Source organism: Hyperolius riggenbachi, chromosome 4, assembly GCF_040937935.1.
Source record: "Hyperolius riggenbachi isolate aHypRig1 chromosome 4, aHypRig1.pri, whole genome shotgun sequence".
Classification (NCBI taxonomy): Eukaryota; Metazoa; Chordata; class Amphibia; order Anura; family Hyperoliidae; genus Hyperolius; species Hyperolius riggenbachi.
This window is the reverse complement of record NC_090649.1, coordinates 322,989,105-323,007,840: the sequence shown is the minus strand read 5'-3', so window position 1 is coordinate 323,007,840 and position 18,736 is coordinate 322,989,105.

Sequence of the window (18,736 nt, the reverse complement as noted above, 5' to 3'; positions counted from 1 at the left end):
CTGCTGCAGGCACCTCCTCTGTAGGCAGCGGTACTGGTGTGGCATAGAGTGCCTTTGTCAGAGACAGCAGGTTTGTTGGGCGCCTGCTGATGCTGGATGCAGGCACCTGCTGCTGTGCTGGCTGGACTGAGACAGCAGGGGGGGTGGAAGTCCGGGGGAAGGCTTCCTCCAAGCGCCGAACCAGAATCCGCTGCAAGTCCCTGATTCGGCGCACAGGGTCTCCTCCTACAGGCAGGAACTGAGCCAGCTTCCCCTTCAGCCGTGGGTCCAGCATCAGGGTGATCCAGATGTCCTCCCGAGCACTCATCTGCTTCACCCTTGGGTCTTTGCGCAGGCACTGCAGCATGTGCACTGCCATGGGGAAGAGGGCTGCCATCTCTGCTGACCTATCATCTTCTGCACCGCTGACAGTGCTGTCGTCCTCCTCTGATTCTGGAGCCTCATCTTGCTCTCTCCACCCCCGCACTACTGCAGCTGTGCCCCCTCCTCTTCAAGGTCAGGGACCTCTAACTCCTCCAAGTCCTCCTCCAACTCCTCTGAATCCTCCTTCTGCTGCATAGAGGTGGACTGCGAAGTTTGCTGCTGCTGCTCCTGCTGGATCAAGGCTTCCTCTCCCACTTCCAGCAGAGCATCGAGGGCCTTGTCCAGCATGCACACAATGGTCACCCACTCACACAGCGATGCATGGTCCCGGCTGACCATGTTGGTGGCCTCCAGGAAGGGTGCCAGCACAAAGCACACCAGCTGCATTTTTCCCCACTCAGCAGGGCGGATGATGTCTGGGAGGTGGGTGGTGCCGGTCCCCAACAAGTTGGCATCCATGGTGGCTCTGGCCAGGTACACGTTGACAGCCCGCCTCTGTTCAACCAGACGTTCCAACATCGCCAGGGTGGAATTCCAGCGTGTTGGAACATCTATAATGAGCCGGTGCTGTGGGAGGTTCAGCTCCAGCTGCACGGCTGTAAGGGTCGCTAAGGCACTACCCGAGCGGCGAAAATGACCCACCGTTTTCCTTGCCGCTCCCAAAAGAGTGTCCATCCCCTGGTAGGTGTGCAGGAATTTCTGCACCACTAGGTTCAGGACGTGGGCCAGACAGGGGATGTAGGTGAGGTTTCCCCGCTGGATGGCGGCAACCAAGTTTGCCCCATTGTCGGCCACCACCTCTCCGACTCTGAGGCCTCTGGGGGTCAGCCAACTCCTCTCTTGCTCTCGGAGCTTGGCCAAGACATGGTCTGCATCAGCTTGTTCTTGCCCACCGTGACCATCTGCAGCAGCGCTTGGCAGTGGTGGGCCTTCACGCTGCTGCTGAGGCGGGGTTGTTTGGCGGCGGATGGAACTGGATCAGAGCTGGAAGCTGCTGCACTTCCCCTGACCCTGCTGCGGGGTGGCACCACCCACCGGGGTGATGATGCTGCTGTCTCCTCTTCACCTCTTTCCAGCAAACTGACCCAGTGCGTGGTGAAGTACAAATAGCGGCCTGACCCGAACCGGCTGCTCCATGAGTCCATTGTCACATGGACGCGCGCACCAAGCGCATGATCCAGCCCACGCTCCACGTTAGCCTTCACAAAGCGGTGCAGTGCTGGGATGGCCTTGCGTGCGAAGTAGTGCCGGCTGGGGATTGGCCAATCCGGCGCTGCGCACAGCAGGAGCGCACGCATCCGGCTCCCCTCCTGCACAAACGAGTACGGGAGGAGCTGGGAGGACATGGCCTGTGTCAACAAGCCGTTCAGCTGGCGTATGCGACGGCTGCCGGGAGGCTGAGCCCTGACCACAAAAGAGTCACTCAGCAGGGTCTGGTGGTGGGGGCGTTTTAGGCTTGCACGTGAAGCCGAGGAGAGAGCAGAGGAGACCACTGAGGAGGACTGGCTGCCTGAACAGGCCTCAGTGTCAGCAGGAGTGGCAAAGCTGGTTATAGTGCTCTGACCTCTGCAAGGGCCAGCACCAGCTTCCTTCAGCCTCTTGAATTCCTGATGCTCAGGTTTGTGCTTATTGCCCAGATGGTTTATGAAGCTGGAGGTGCCATAAGTGGAGGGGTGAGACCCTCTGCTCAGCTTCACATGGCATAATTTGCACGTTACAAACTTGCTATCCAGTGAGGGCAGATGGAAAAACTGCCATATTGGGGATTGGAGTTTTCCCTTACGTGGTTCAGAACGGGATGCTGCTGTGGATTTTCTCCCGGTGGTGGTTGGGGCCTGGGGTTGAGTGGTGCGGCTGGTGGTAGTCGTGCCACTGACAGATGGAGCAGCAGCCTGCGGGTCACATATTCCATGCCCACTGCTGCTCCTGCCAATCCCTGCAATGCTCAACCTGCGTGCCAGACCCACTGACTCCTCCTCCTCAGAGTCAGAGCTGACATGCCCCTCCGGTCACTGGTAGTCCGGGTCCTTCACCTCATCATCAAACTCCCCTTCATCAAACTGCTGGGATGATGAGCCCGCCTCAAACTCCTCTTCTGCTGACACATCATGGACGGGCTCCCCCCCAACAATTACTGTCAGCATCTCAGACTCTTCTGAAAAGCCAATTTTGCTGAGAATATTTTCTCTAGGGCTAGGGCTGGTGGTGGTGGCCTCACTGTCACTGGCTTGCTCCTCGTCATGCGCCATCTGCTGCATCACAGACGCGGCGTCCTTCTCCTCCAATCTGCGCCGCTGACCCTGCTTGAAAAATTTACGCAACACGCTGCTGCGTCTCTGCAGCGTGACTGCCAGTGGGTAGCGGCGGAATGACTGATGCGGTAGAACTGCTGCCAGAGGCCGCAATGTTGCTCACTCTCCTTTTGGCCTTGCCCCTCCCCCGGCTGACACTGCCAGTGCCAGACATAGTACAAGACTCACTGATGAGTCGACGTCACAGATGATGTGTGTGGGGTACTTGGTGCACTTTTATTATTGGCGGCGGGCTTGGAAATTATCAGCAGATTGACAGACAGGAGCAGAGTACAACAACTAAACACACTGACACTGCTCACTCAACAGCACAGCAGCAATAATCTGTAGTACTAGCACTGCAACTACACAATATAAAACCACAGTATAATAGCAGCCCAGCCAGCAGCAAGGAGCCTGGAGTGTGTGCACACAGACACAGCACACACAAAGACACAGGACCTAGTAGCAGGCACAGGCAGCTGCTGCAGCTGAAAGACTGACTGACAAGACTGACTGACACTAACAAATTACACAGACTAGCTAAGCTAACTACAACACAGTAAAACAGTAAAACCAGAAGGTGTTTTAGTGTTAAAACGCTGGGTTACCACTGGGATAATGCACTTGCTTCAGCCAAACACACTGGACAAGCTATCACAGTGGTAGTCACAAAGCAAGGACGAGATTCTTAACATGCCCCCCTCCTTATATACAGGAGGGACTGGCCAAGGTTCCCCTCTGTGATTGGGTGCTTGGGTTTAGGCTGGGAGCGCTCTGATTGGCTGAATGACGTCATGGACGTCATCTCCATGGTTACAGTACCCGGATTCGGATATCCGACCGGTATCCGCGGATATCCGGGTTATGCGACCAACTATCCGCATAGAGCTATCCGGATTACCGTCCAGATATCCGGAATCCGGATCCGATCGGATAGGCCTAAAAAGTTCGGATATCCGAGTCTACTCGGATATCCGGTATCCTGATGAGCAGCACTGGTATCCATTTTCATATATACTTGGAATTTGCCCAATCAAAGTCAGCAGGAAATGGATGTGGGGGGCCCATTTCCAAGCATCACACAATGCGCATTAAATTTGCATGCAAGTCAAAATTATTAACATCTCATTAATCATTACTACTTGTCTTTACCCAAAGCAGTAAGAACAGAATTCTGTGTATTGTGATAACCGGGTTATTGAATCACCCGAATGCACACAGGTGAGGTTAATAATACAAATTAGAATAAAAACATGATTTTTTGGGCCATTCATGCCAACTTCACACAAATATCGCTGTGTAAGTTTAATTAAAAGTATACAGCTATTAGGTGCACTATTTGCAGACATGCAAAATAGTACACCAGAAGGGCCAGTAACGGCCCTGCTGCCAATACCCTGAGACTGAGCTGCAGCATGGTGGCCAAGTACGTACAACAATTTCTTAGAACAAGAGAATGTATGCCTGCTCAAACACCAAGTTTAACCTTAACAAATCTGGCTTTGCAAATCCGGCCTAACTGGCTTATTATGAGGCATTGCTCATGCAAATATGCATTTGCTTTCGCATGCCAGTGCCGGGAGGGGCGTCCGCACCCACCTCCCAATATTAAAAACAGGCACGCACCTGAACGTCCATTGCATTCTGCTACATGTGCATTAACTTGGGGGCACCACATGGGAAAGGAGTGAAGCATGGGTCACCCCAAGCTTTGGAGTTCAGGGCTGGCTTACACACAACACTCCAGAGGGGGGGGGGGACAGGTGCAGCAGAGGCGGCCTTTGGGGGGGCACTGGGGCGGTCACCCCAGGCCCCGCGTCTGAAGGAGGCCCCGTGGTCAGACAGTAATATAGGCAATACTACCGCACTCCGATACTGCCTTCCGTGTATTTGTTTACTAGGAGAGCCCAATGCTGCCTCCATACATGCCCTCCTCTGCTCCTGGCCAGTAGAGGCAGTCAACACTGCTCTCTGCTTCAGCCTCCTCCCCTAAACCCGCCCCGTCCCCATAGCAGCAGCCATCAGCCTCCAGAGTAGTGTTTACCACTTTTTTGAGGCCCCGCCTCTAACTCCGCCGCCGCTCGTTATTCTAGGCATAAGGGCGACAGAGAGACTATGTTCCCCTGCGTGGCTGTGTCTCCCTGGCTCCTCCAGACACAGAGAGACTCGAGAAGGAGCTGCAGCCAGTGAGGGGACACAGGCAGAGGGCACACACCAGAGTGTGTGGGAGTGAGACAGGCACTGTTAGCTCTGAGGACACAGGCAGCAGCTGCAGAATTAACAGGGATCCGTGGTGGCCACAGATGAGGTGACAACATATGAGTCAGTGTCATACACACTGCTTTTGTGTCCAATGCAGAATCTTCAGCAGTAGGAATAAATGATAATTGCTTCTGAGTGCTCTTCTTTTTTTTTTTTTTTTCTTACTGATTTTGAAATAAAGTTATTCGTTTTCTGAGTAGTTTTCTCTTAGGGCCCGTTTCCACTATCGCGAATCCGCATGCGTTGTCCGCATGTGGATTCGCACAGCCAATACAAATGGATGGGCCTGTTTCCACTTGTCAGTTTTGTTGTGCGTTTTTCTGTGCAGGATTTTTCTGCATGGCAGAGCCCTCAGAATTCGCCTGCGTGTGAAATGCAGGCGAATCGCACACAATGTATTTAATAGGGAAATCGCATGCATTTTCCCCATGCGTTTTTTGCCACGAATTTGCATGTGAATTCGCATAGGTACCAATGTAAATTCACACAGGCAGTGACATGGTTAAAATCGCATATACCCTCACCTATGCGAATTCGCGGCAAAAAACGCATGCGGAATCGCATCCGCATGCGATTTCGTCAGCGGTGGAATCCAGGCGATTCCGCACCGCAATAGTGGAAACGGGCCCTTATGTACATGTGCGGTGTTGGAAAATTTCTGGATTTCTGGGGCTAAACCTAACTGATAGCATCATATTAATAAGCTGCCTGCATATCAGTATCATGTTGTGGCCCCAGAAATCTCCTCTTCCCCACTGAGACCACCTATGTATATAGGAAACACAATGAGAAAATCTGCTAGTTTCATTTTCAACCCAGCTATTAGCAGCACAGCACATTGGAATGTGGAAGATTTACAGTACTTGCCTAATGTTGGGCATACACGGTGAGATTTATGCGCCGGATCGAGCTGTTGGCTCGATCCCGTCGCGTCCCCGCCGGCGCCTGAATCGATTCCCGCTCGTTCCCGTGGGTGCTCCTTATCTTTAGCTCGTTTTCTTCCCATTGTCCGCCCGCGGGTATCGAGCTGGGAATCGAGCGCCTCGCTGATCGGACCTGTCGGAAATTATCAATCGAGCCATCAGCGGCTCGATTGATAAGAAGAATCTCACCGTGTATGCCCAGCATAATGCTGGGAATATACCATCAAATTTTCTGTTAAATTTTTCTGTTAGACTTTCTGTTAGATTTACTGTAATTAGATTATTTTCTGTAGAGACTGGTCATTATCTCTGGTGCATTGTCTTCTGGTTATCTCCTGCTGAGTAGAACAATGCCTAATTGCTAGGCAGATGGTAAGATAGATAAAGTCCAACATGTTGGTAATTTATCTATCCGGCAGGTAAATCTAACAGAAAATTGTATGGTGTATTCCCACCATAACAAGAGGGAAGCCTTCTATAGAGGCCTCCCATGGCTTCCTCTGGTCCCCTGTCACTGCTTGTGGACACCCAAAGTTTTCCGACAAGAGCTTGTCGGAAATCTGAGCAGGCCCCGCTCTTCTTCACACAGCTTTAGGGCCCGTTTCCACTAGAGCGAATCTGCATGTGTGTCCTGCATGCAGATTCGCTCAACCAATACAAGTGGATGGGCCTGTTTCCACTTGTGCGTTGTGCACTCCGTTTTTGTGTGGGGGGAAAATCTGCACGGCAGAGGCGTCAGAATTCGCTCCCCACACACCGCTATGCGAATCGCACGCCATGTATTTAATAGGGAAATCGCATGCCAAAAAGTTTTCCCCCGCGATTATGCGTGCGATTCCGCATAGGAACACATGTTAATTTAAACAGGCAGTGACATGCTTAAATTCGCATATAACCTTACCTATGTGGAATCGCATGCGAAATCGCGGCAAAAAACGCATGCGGAAACGCATCCACATGCGGTTTCGGCCGCGGTGGAATCCATGTGATTCCGCACCGCAAGAGTGGAAACGAGCCCTTACTGTGCCTGTGGAACTCATACTCTAATCCTTTCACAGTCAAATGTTCTACCATATTATTATTATCTGAATTTGATCTGTGGGGCATGATATCTGCATTTGATCTGTGTGGGGCATGATATCTGCATTTGATCTGTGTGGGGTATGATATCTGCATTTGATCTGTGTGGGGCATGATATCTGCATTTGATAAGTGGGGGACATGATATCTGCATTTGACCTGTGATGGGCATGATATCTGCATTACGATTATTTTCAGGCAGGCGGAGGAGTTGGGGATGGGTACTAGGCTGGCTGTGGAGCATGTCTAGATAGAGATACAAACTTTGGTCTCCAAACCTTGTATCTCTATCCAGACACACTCCCCAGTCAACCTAGCACTCATTCCCAGCCAGTCAGGTACACACCCCTAGCTCCCCAGCCAGCCTGTACCTATCCCAAGTTCCCTAGCCAGCCTTTACCTATTCTTGGCTCCCCAGCCAGCTTAGTACCCACCCCCAGTATATTGGTTGACTTAGTGACCTTTAACAAACTTAATTATTTTTAAACAATAAGGCATACTGCATTAGAGGTGGACAAGCCAGTGAGCGTGGTGGTACAGTACATGGCCTACACTTATGGCTCTAGGCCCCGCGTATGACACTCGCCCCAGGCCCTGCATACTCTAAGGCCACCTCTGGGTGCAGACAGCTCACCCCAGGGCTCACATCACCTAGAGCAAGCCATCCACCACCTGCCTCCAAAGAATACAACTATGAAAATGCATAGAACAAGAGCATTTATGCGTGCTCAAACACCAAGTTTAACCCTAACAAATCTGGCTTTGCAAATCTGGCCTAATTGGCTTATTATGAGGCATTGCTCATGCAAATATGCATTTGCTTTCACATGCCAAACTATGCAGGGTCAAAAACCAATACCGCAAAGCGGTTGCCCTGCGGGATTTAGTTCATGCTATATTAGCACTATCCAGGAGCGCCACGGGGAGGCTTCCCAATGCCCCCATACAACCAGGGGGAGGGGGCATTGGGAAGCCTCCCCGTGCCTCATAATAAGCCAATTAGGCCAGATTTGCAAAGCCAGATTTGTTAGGGTTAAACTTGGTGTTTGAGCATGCATAAATTCTCTTGTGGTAACCATTTTCATAGTTGTATCCTTTGGAGGCAGGTGGTGGTGCCTGTCCCCCCCCCCTCTCTGAAGTGTTGTGTGTAAGCCAGCCCTGAGCTCCAAAGCTTTGGGTTGATCCATGCTTCACTCCTTACCCATGTGGTGCCCCCAAGTTAATGCACATGTAGCAGAACGCAATGGACTTTAAGGTAAGTGCCTGTTTGTAATATTGGGAGGTGGGTGTGGACGACCCCCGGCGCTGGCCACGCTTGGAGGGGGTCGCCTGCGCCACCCAGCCTCTCCGGGGTGCCGCTGTGGTTCCCAAACAGTGAGAGAGCTTGGGGCCCCGCAGCCCCCCCTGGTTGTATGGGGGCATTGGGAAGCCTCCCCGTGGAGATCCTGGATAGTGCTAATGTAGCATGAACTAATTCCTGCAGGGCAACTGTTTTGCGGTATTGGTTATTGACGCTGCATTGTTTGGCATGCGAAAGCAAATGCATATTTGCATGAGCAATGCCTCATGATAAGCCAATTAGGCCAGATTTGCAAAGCCAGATTTTATAGGGTTAAACATGGTGTTTAAGCACGCATAAATTCTCTTGTGGTAACCATTTTCATAGTTGTATCCTTTGGAGGCAGGTGGTGGATGGCTTGCTCTGAGTGGTGTGAGCCCTGGGGTGAGCTGTCTGAGCCTATCCTCCCCCCTCTCTGGAATGTTGTGTGTAAGCCAGCCCTGAGCTCCAAAGCTTGGGGCGACCCATGCTTCACTCCTTTCCCATGTGGTGCCCCCAAGTTAATGCACATGTAGCAGAATGCAATGGACGTTAAGGTAAGTGCCTGTTTTTAATATTGGGAGGTGGGTGCGGATGCCCCCCCCCCAGCACTGTCCACGCTTGGAGGGGTCGCCTGCCCCACCCAGCCTCACCCTCCGGGGTGCCACTGTGGTTTTTAAGCAGTGAGAGAGCTTAGGGCCCTGCGGTATTTGAACACGCATAAATTCTCTGGTGGTAACCATTTTCATAGTTTTATCCTTTGGAGGCAGGTGGTGGATGGCTTGCTCTAGGTGGTGTGAGCCCTGGGGTGAGCTGTCTGTGCCTGTCTTCCCCCCTCTCTAGAGTGTTGTGTGTAAGCCAGCCCTGAGCTCCAAAGCTTGGGGTGACCCATGCTTCACTCCTTTCCCATATGGTGCCCCCAAGTTAATGCACATGTAGCAGAACGCAATGGACGTTAAGGTAAGTGCCTGTTTTTAGTATTGGGAGGTGGGTGTGGACGGCCTCCCGGCGCTGGCCACACTTGGTGGGGTCGCCTGCGCCACCCAGCCTCCCCCTCCGGTTGTATGGGGGCATAGGGAAGCCTCCCCATGGCACTCCTGGATAGTGCTACTGTAGCATGAACTAATTCCCACAGGGCAACCGCTTTGCGGTATTGGTTTTTGACGCTGCATAGTTTGGCATGCAAAAGCAAATGCATATTTGCATGAGCAATGCCTCATGATAAGCCAATTAGGCACGCATAAATTATCTTGTTGTAACCATATAGCAATTTAACAGAACAGGTTCCACTCCGAACAGGCTCCGCCATAGTCAACCAAAGAAGTTGAGTGCACATGCTCAGCGTCATATGCAGAGGTTGTATTTTGCAAATAGATGTATGATTGCTGGCAGCATTGCTGCAGAGGTTGAAGGAGTGGTGGCTCAGTTTGTCAGTGCTTAGACCATACACAGAACACAGCATCAAACTAGTCTCCCTGGCTGTCATGCCAGAAGGAAGCTTCTTCTTAATCTGTTGCACCAGGAAGCCCACAAACAGCTTGCTGAAGAAAAGAAAACTAAGGATATGGATTACTGGAACCATGTCCTGTGGCCTGATGAGACCCAAGATAAACATATTTTGTTCAGATGATGTCAAGCGTGTGTGGTGGCAACTGTTGGTTATGTATTAGAGAAGACACTAGAAGCTCGTGATGAGGCAGAACTTGGTTTACTTCGCTGGATTAAGTTGCAAGCATACAGAGCATTTCAGTAAACTGTAACAGCAGACATCTCAGTTGTGAAGAGAGAGGCAGAGATGAAGAAAACAAGTTTTTCAGACAGACACATAACTGTTAGTATTTGCTACAGTGCTATCTACTGGTCTAGTGGTGTTAATACTCAGTACTATATAAAGTACATGCAGTTGTATCTCCAACACCCCTTATCAACGGCATGTGCGTTATTATACGACATTCAGTCTCTTTTGTAGAAAACAATGACGTTCCCTTGGCAAAGGTTTGGTGAGTGCGTCTGCAGTCATCTCCTCTGATGGGCAGTACTGAATGTCGATAACTCCTTGTTCTTGCATGTCCCTAAGCAGATGATATTTTACATCAATATGCTTGGTTCTTGGGTTAACCTTCTCAGATTGTGTGAGCGTTATGCATCCCTGATTGTCTTCAAAGATGGGTGTGGGTTGTGACATATTTAGTCCTATGTCTAGTAGAAGCTGATGAATCCAAATGGCTTCTTGACATGCATAAGCTGCTGCTATGTATTCCGCTTCAGTTGAAGAGAGTGCAACAGTCGCTTGTTTCTGACTTGACCAGCTTATGGTTCCTTGTCCATACTGGAAGATGTAACCACTTGTAGATGTGCGGTCAGTGGTGTCTCCAGCCCAATCGGCATCCACATATCCAATCAGTTTTGGGTTTGACGATGCTGGAAGTCTCAGCTTCATCTGATTTGTTCCCTTTAGGTATTGCATTACCCTTTTTACTGCGTTCCAGTCGCGTTGACACGGTGATGCGACTTTTCTGCAATATATTCCCACTGCTACAGCAATGTCTGGTCTTGTCACGGTGGCAATGTATAGCAATTTTCCGATTGCCCTGCGGTAGTAATCATTGTTAGGTAACAAATTTTCTGTTCCATTGTATTTTGGATAATCTGGTTCCACCGGTGTTCTCGCTTCCTTTGCATCTTGCATGTGAAACTGTTCTAATATTTCTGTAATTTTCTGATTTTGGTTAAGAAGATAGCTTCCATCCTCTTCCCGCTCTATTTGAATTCCTAGATAGTGAGTAATGTTCCCCAACTCTTGAATTTCAAAGTTCTGTTTCAGTTTGTGAACTATTTGGTCATAGTCCCCTTAAAACACGTCAAGATGTCATCAACCTAAATTAGGATATATGTCCATCTGTTCTCTTGATTCTTTGAGTACAGACATGGATCCACTTTACTTCTTGAGAATACTTCTTTTGTGAGTATTTCGTTCACTTTTTCATTCCACACTCTCGCTGCTTGCTTGAGCCCATAGATGCTCTTCTGCAGTTTGCATACAAGGTTCTTTTTCTCCTCAAATCCTGGTGGCTGTTCCATGTATAGATCCTCCTTGATGTCTCCCTATAGAAAGGACCAGAAACTGAACTGACGCTAGAATATGTTAAGGGAAAACTAATTGATGAATACAGCAGAAGAAAGGAAAACCTGCATAATAAAGAGAATGAGAGATGAGAAAATGCTCTAAAGGTGCATGAAGGCACAAGACAAAGCGAAGAAACCAGGGTGTGTTTTCGCTGTAAAAAGGCCGGTCACCTGAAAAAGAACTGCTCAATCTGGAAAGCTGAGCAAAGAAAGCAGGAACCACCCACAAGAGAAAAAGCTAAAGCAGTCATGCAGGAAAATGAAAGTGCATCATGGAGTGGTACTTTTAAAGTGACTCAGAATAGCACCTCAATCGGATGGTACATCGACTCAGGGGCAACAAGTCACATGACAAGTGACGAGACATTCTTCACAGAAATTGATTACAGTGTAAAAGACAAAGTCTTTCTTGCAAATGGGAAAACTATTACTGCTGAAGATAATGGTCAGGGGTTTCTGAACTGCAAAACACCATCAGGGGCAAGCAGAGTATCTTTGTAAAGAATGTTCTATATGTTCCAAGCCTAGAAGGAAGCCTCCTATCAGTGAAAACCCTAGCAAGCAATGGACTCACTGTCCAGTTCAGAGGTAATGAATGTACAATTCAAAATGGAAAGCAAGTCCTAGCAAGTGGAAAGTTAAATGAACACCTGTACAAGCTCGTCACTGAAAATGAGAAGGCTAAAGCAGCAACTCATAATCCACATGTCAAGTGCATCCACCTATGGCACAGAAGATTGGGACATCAAAACCCAGAAGCTATAAAGGACCTTGCAAAGAGGGGTCTATCAGAAGACACGAAGATACTGCCTTGCCACACACTCAGCAAGTGCACGTGTTGCATCAAAGCAAAAGCCACCAGAACCCCTCTTCCACAGACCAGTCAGAGAAAAAACACTAAACCTATGGAACTGATACATAGTGATGTGTGCGGACCAATGAAAACCGTCACACCCGGCGGGAACAGCTATTTACTGACTTTCATTGACGATTATTCTAGGTACACAATAACTTATCTGATGAAGCACAAAAGTGAAACTTTAGAAAAACTTCAAGAGTTTGTAGCTATGACAAGCAACAAGTTTCAAAGAAAGCCTGGAATAATACGCACTGACATTGGAATAGAATATACGAGTAAGGAGATGGAATCATACCTAAAGAAACAAGGTATCTGTGATGATCCGCTCAGCTGCCTGCGCAGGCAGGCAGCTTTCTGACCACTGTTCAGGTCAGCATTCTGCAGGTCTCTGGAAAAGAGACCGTTTGTCAGTTTTGCAGCTTGCTGCTTCTGCGGAATTTGCATACGTTTGTCATGCAAATTGCCTAGCCACATCCTTTGTAGGCTTGCTCTATAAATACCATGTGATTCCACAGTACTTCGCTGGTCATTCCTTCAGGGTTTGTAGTAAACACTCCTAGAGTGTCAGCCATGCTACTTCTTGTTAAAGTTAGCTTAGAGTAATTCATGGGACTGCACTAGGCAGTTTCCCTAGTGCAGTTAGGATTGCATATCTGTTTGTTTGTCTGTTGCGATTGTCCTGTCCCAGCGGTGGTTGACAGGAAATCGTTCTGTGTGTCTGGGTGCTAACCGGAACAGTGGTTGTTGCTGGTAGCCCCTTCTGATCTGTCTTGCCTGGATCGCACTCGCCTTGCGCTAGTGCTGTGGATCCTTCTGTTCTGTCTTCCTGGATCGCACTCGCCTTGCGCTAGTGCTGTGGATCCTTCTGTTCTGTCTTCCTGGATCGCACTAGCCTCTAGCTCTAGCGCTGTGGATCCTTCTGATCTGTTTTCTTGTTCCTGAGTTTAGATCGCACTAGCCGCTAGCGTTAGCGGCTGTGGATCTTTCTGATCTGTGTTCCTGCTTGGATCACACTTGCTCTGGCGGAAGAGCGGTGGATCCTTTCTGCCTAGTTCTTGTTTCTCGTTTGTCTGTCTTGTCTGATACGGGCGCTTGCTGTAGGTTCGGTGAGGTAACCGTTAAGCAAGCGTTCACGTTCTTTGTTTCGTGTTTGTCTGTCAGTGGTTAGTTAGGCGTGCTTGTCTCTGTTGTGCTTAACACGTGGAGACCGCGTGATAAACGCGTTCGCTGTTGCGAATGAGTGCGGTGTTTGCGTTTAGTTAGCGTTTGTTATTTTCTTTATCATTCTCATTGTAATATTTGCTGTGCCTTTGCTCCTCTTGTGTTCTGTTCTAGTCTGTCTTGTGTCACTTCTGGCGATTGCCTTTCTCGCAATCGCGTTCCTACTTTTGTTTCTGCTGATGTGTGTTCACCGTCGCAGGGTCGCGACTAGATTGGTGAACACACATTCGTCCTGTCCCTGTGCTCCTTCTCTTTATGGGCTGTTCAGCCCCGCATTGTCTTGATCTGTACAATCCCCATTTGGCATCTGTGGCCGTGCAGCGATTGTACTCATCTGCACTCCACAGCGCCATCTGCCGGTGGGAATTGCCCTCTGCTGGTGCATTGCACCTAGCCTGTGTTCACCCAATTATATGCTTGTGGAAGGTTTTCGCTGTCAGTGCGCATCTCGTGCGCTGACCACGAAAACGATTACGCAATCGTTACAGTATCATACACCAAACAACTTTACCATATACTCCTGAGCAAAACAGTGTGGCAGAAAGGAAGAATCGCACTCTTGTAGAAATGACCAGATGTATGCTTTCAGATGCTGCCTTACCTAACAAATACTGGGGAGAAGCTATAATGACTGCAACATACCTACAAAATAGACTCCCATCAAAAGCTATTGAGAGTACACCATACGAAATGTGGAATGGATCGAAACCTAATGTAGGCCACATCAGAGTGTTCGGCTGTAAAGCATATGCCCACATTCCAAGTGAGAAACGCTCCAAGTTGGAGAACAAAGCCATAGGAGGCATTCTGGTGGGCTACAGTGAGAAGAGTAAGGGATACAGAATCCTTTGTCCAAAGACCAATAAGGTGACAGTCAGCCGCAGTGTCTATTTTGACGAAAGCGAAGAACCAGATAATTAAATTCTTGAGAAATGTGCAGAGGATTTGCGGGCTGAATCAGCAAGAGACACTGACTCATGTGAAGCAGAACAAGAGCCAGACCAAGAAGTGGAACTTACAATCAACGAGCCAGTAGCACCCACTGAACAACAAGAAATCAGAAGATCCACTCGGACTACAAAAGGGATACCACCCCGCAGGTTATCATATGCTGCAAAAACGCATCAAACGCAGGAGCCAACATCCTGGGAAGACATAGAAACTTTGTCAAGAACGGAAGCTGATCAATGGAGAAAAGCAGCTGAAGAAGAAATAAAATCACTTCAAGAAAATAAAACTTGGTCACTAACAGAACTCCCTCCTGGTCGCAAGACCATCGGAAGCAAATGGACTTTTAAAGTGAAATATGATGCAGAGGGAAACATCTATAGATACAAAGCAAGATTAGTTGCCAAGGGATACTCCCAGAAATTTGGAGAAGATTATGATGAAACATTTGCTCCATTTGTGAATTATTCCACCATGAGAATGTAATGATCCGCTCAGCTGGCTGCACAGGCAGCCAGCTGTTTGACCATTCCTTATGTCTGAGAGATGCAGGTCTCTGGAAAAGAGACCTGGCTACATCTTGCAACTTTCAGAGTTGCTTTGCTGAGGAATTTGCATACATGCAAATTGCTTAGCTGTCTCGTTGGAGGGCTGGCAGTATAAAAGCCTGCTGCTGACCAGAAGGCTTCGCTGGTCATAATGGTTTGTAAACACACTCCTGGAGTGTCAGCCTTCTCTGTTGGATTGTTAGCTAACTTAGAGTAATTCTGGGGGCTGTATTAGACACCCCTCTAGTTCAGTCAGGTTGTATATTTGTATTGCCTGTTCTGTCTGTTGGGTGCTAACCAGAGCAGCGGTTGCTACTGGTAGCTCCTTCTGTTTCTATACTTGGATCACACTCGCTCTGGCGGAAAGAGCAGTGGATCTTGCTAAGCTCTGTTGCTATACTTGGATCACACTTGCTCTGGCGGAAAGAGCTGTGGATCCTGCTAGCTCTGTTGCTTTGCTTGGATTGCACTTGCTCTAGCGGAAAGAGCAGTGGATCCTGCTAGCTCTGTTGCTTTACTTGGATCACACTTGCTCTGGCGGAAAGAGCAGTGGATCCTGCTAACTCTGTTTCCCTATTTAGATCGCACTCGGTCTGGCGGAATAGCGGTGGATCGCATCTCTCACTTATTCCTGTTTTCGTTTATCTGTCTTGTCTGATACGAACGCTTGCTGGAGGCTCGGTGAGGTAACCGTTAAGCAAGTGCTCGCGTCCTCTGTTTCGTGTATGTCTGTCGGTGGTTAGTTAGGCGTGCTTGTCTCTGTTGTGCTTAACATGCGGAGATTGCACTGTAAGCGCGTTCGCTGTTGCGAATGAGTGCGGTGTTCGCGTTTAATTAGCGTTTGTTATTTTCCTTATCTTCTCATTGTATGATTTGCTGTGCCTTTGCTACTCTCGTGCCCTGTCTTGCTTTAGCCTTGTGTCACCTCTGGCAATCGCCTTTCTCGCGATTGCGTTCCTACTTCGTATCTGCTGTTGTGTGTGCACCGTCGCGGGTTGGCGACTAGATTGGTGCACACACATACATTCTGTCCCTGTGCTCATTCTCATTCGCAATTGCTTCTCTTGCCATTGTGTTCTCACTTGGTTTCCTCTGTTGTATGTCCACTGTCGCAGGTTGGCGACTAGATTGGTGGACATACATACAATCCTCCTCTGTGCTTATTCAGTCTTGTGTCGCTGTTAGCAATCACCATCCCTTGAGATTGCCTTCTCACCTGATTTTCATGGTTGTGTGTTCATCGTCGCTATCTTGCCCTGCGTTCTTTCCTTCGTACAATTCCTGTCTGGCGTCTGTGGCAGGGCAGAGGATCTGTGCCGCTGCACTCCACAGCTCCATCTGCCAACAGGTATCTCCCTCGAAAGGGGCGTTGCACCTTTTGCTGGGTTCTCTCAAATTATACACTTGTGGAGGATTTCCACAGTGTCAGCGCACATCCTGTGCACTGATCACGGAGAGAATTCCACAATCGTTACAGAGAACATTCCTTAGAGTTGCTGTCGGAAAGGGAATGCAAGTGAAGCACCTAGACGTCAAAAGAAAGATGAAGAAGGAAGTAAAAAATTAATGTTTGAACTGTTCACATACCCAACTCTGCTTCAAAACGTAAAATACTTGATGATCCCAATCTGTAAGAAAACAGAATGCAGAAAGCACAGAACAGAAAATACAATCTAACATGCATAAATAAATACAAAGACAGATATACAATAGTTCATATGGCATGCCTACGATGAGACCTGTAAAAAAACATAGCTAAATTTGTATGCATTTTACACTGAAGAAGACAATGAAGGAGAGAAGAGAGGAAGAAGGATGAAGGTAGAGAAAAACGATCATGTCTAAACTGTTCACATACCCAAATCATCTTCAAAACGAAAAGTACTTGTTCCCCATCTGTAAGAGAAAAAAATGGAGAAAACAGAACAGAACAAACCATCTCACATGCATTAATACATACAACAACAGATATACAACAGTACACATGGCATGCTAAAAACGTGACCTGTACATAAACACATACAATAGCAGAACTGTAAGAGAACACAATCGAGACAAAACAGAAAAAGAACAAGCATCTGACATGTAAAAATACATATAATTACAGATATACAATACTACATATGGCATGCCTACAATATAACCAGTAAAAAAAAAGATGGTTCGTGTTTGCATGTATTTTACACCGAAAAAGAGAAAGAAATAAAGAAAGAAAGAAAAAAGAAAGAAAGAAAGAAAGAAAGAAAGAAAGAAAGAAAGAAAGAAAGAAAGAAAGAAAGAAAGAAAGAAAGAAAGAAAGAAAGAGAAATGAAGGAAAAGAGCAAAAAAAAGTCATGTCTAAACAATTCACATACCCACTTCTGCTTCAAAACGTAAAGTATTTGTTGACTCCAATCTGTAAGAGAGAAGAATGAAGACAACACAGAACAGAAAAAAACAAAACAAAAATCTTACATGCATAAATACATACAATGAAAGATAGACAATACTATACTGTAGTACACATGGCATGCCTACAATGTGACCTTTAAAAAAGATGGTTCATGTTTGCAAGTATTTTACACTGAAAAAAAAGAACGAAAGACAGAAAAAGGGGTAGGAAGATGAAGAGAAAAAACAAAAAACATGTTGACACAGTTCACATACCCAACTCTGCTTGAAAACGAGAAGTACTTGACGATCCAAATCTGTAAGACAACAGAGTGAAGACAACACAGAACAGAACCAACTAACATGCATAAAAAATTTACATTAACAGAGACAAAATAATACACATATCTTGCTAACACGGAGACCTGTAAAGAAAACATGGCTAACTTTTGCATGTATTTTGCACTAAAGAAGAGAATGAAAGTGAGAAAGAGGGAAAGAAAGATGAAGAAGGAAGTAAAAAATTAATGTCTGAACTGTTCACATACCCAACTCTGCTTCAAAACGTAAAGTACTTGATGATCCCAATCTGTAAGAAAACAGAATGAAGAAAGCACAGAACAGAAAAAACAATCTAACGTGCATGAATAAATACAAAGACAGATATCATATGGCATGCCTACGATGAGACCTGTAAAAAAACATAGCTACATTTGTATACATTTTACACTGAAGAAGACAATGAAAGAGAGAAGAGAGGAAGAAAGATGAAGGTAGAGAAAAACGATCATGTCTAAACTGTTCACATACCCAAATCATCTTCAAAACTAAAAGTACTTGTTTCCCATCTGTAAGAGAAAAAAATGGAGAAAACAGAACAGAACAAACCATCTCACATGCATTAATACATACAACAACAGATATACAACAGTACACATGGCATGCTAAAAAGGTGACCTGTACATAACCACATACAATAGCAGATATAAAACTGTACACATTAAATGCTTAAAAGGAGAAATGTAAAAAAAATGGCTAACATTTTTTTCTTATGTATTGCAAGATATGATTTGTATTCAAAACATTTCCCACACTCAGTACATGAATACGGCATTTCAACAGTGTGAGTTACCTCATCTCTGAGAAGGTGTGCGTTGATTCCAAAACATTTCCCACACTCAGCACATGAATTGGGCTTCTAACCAGTGTAAAATATCTGATGCCTCTCAGGATGCAATTCATGTTCAAAATGATCCCAATCTGTAAGAGAACACAATCAAGACAAAACAGAAAAAGAACAAGCATCTAACATGTAAAAATACATACAATTACAGATATACAATACTACATATGGCATGCCTACAATATAACCTGTAAAAAAAAAAAGATGGTTCGTGTTTGCATGTATTTTACACTGAAAAAGA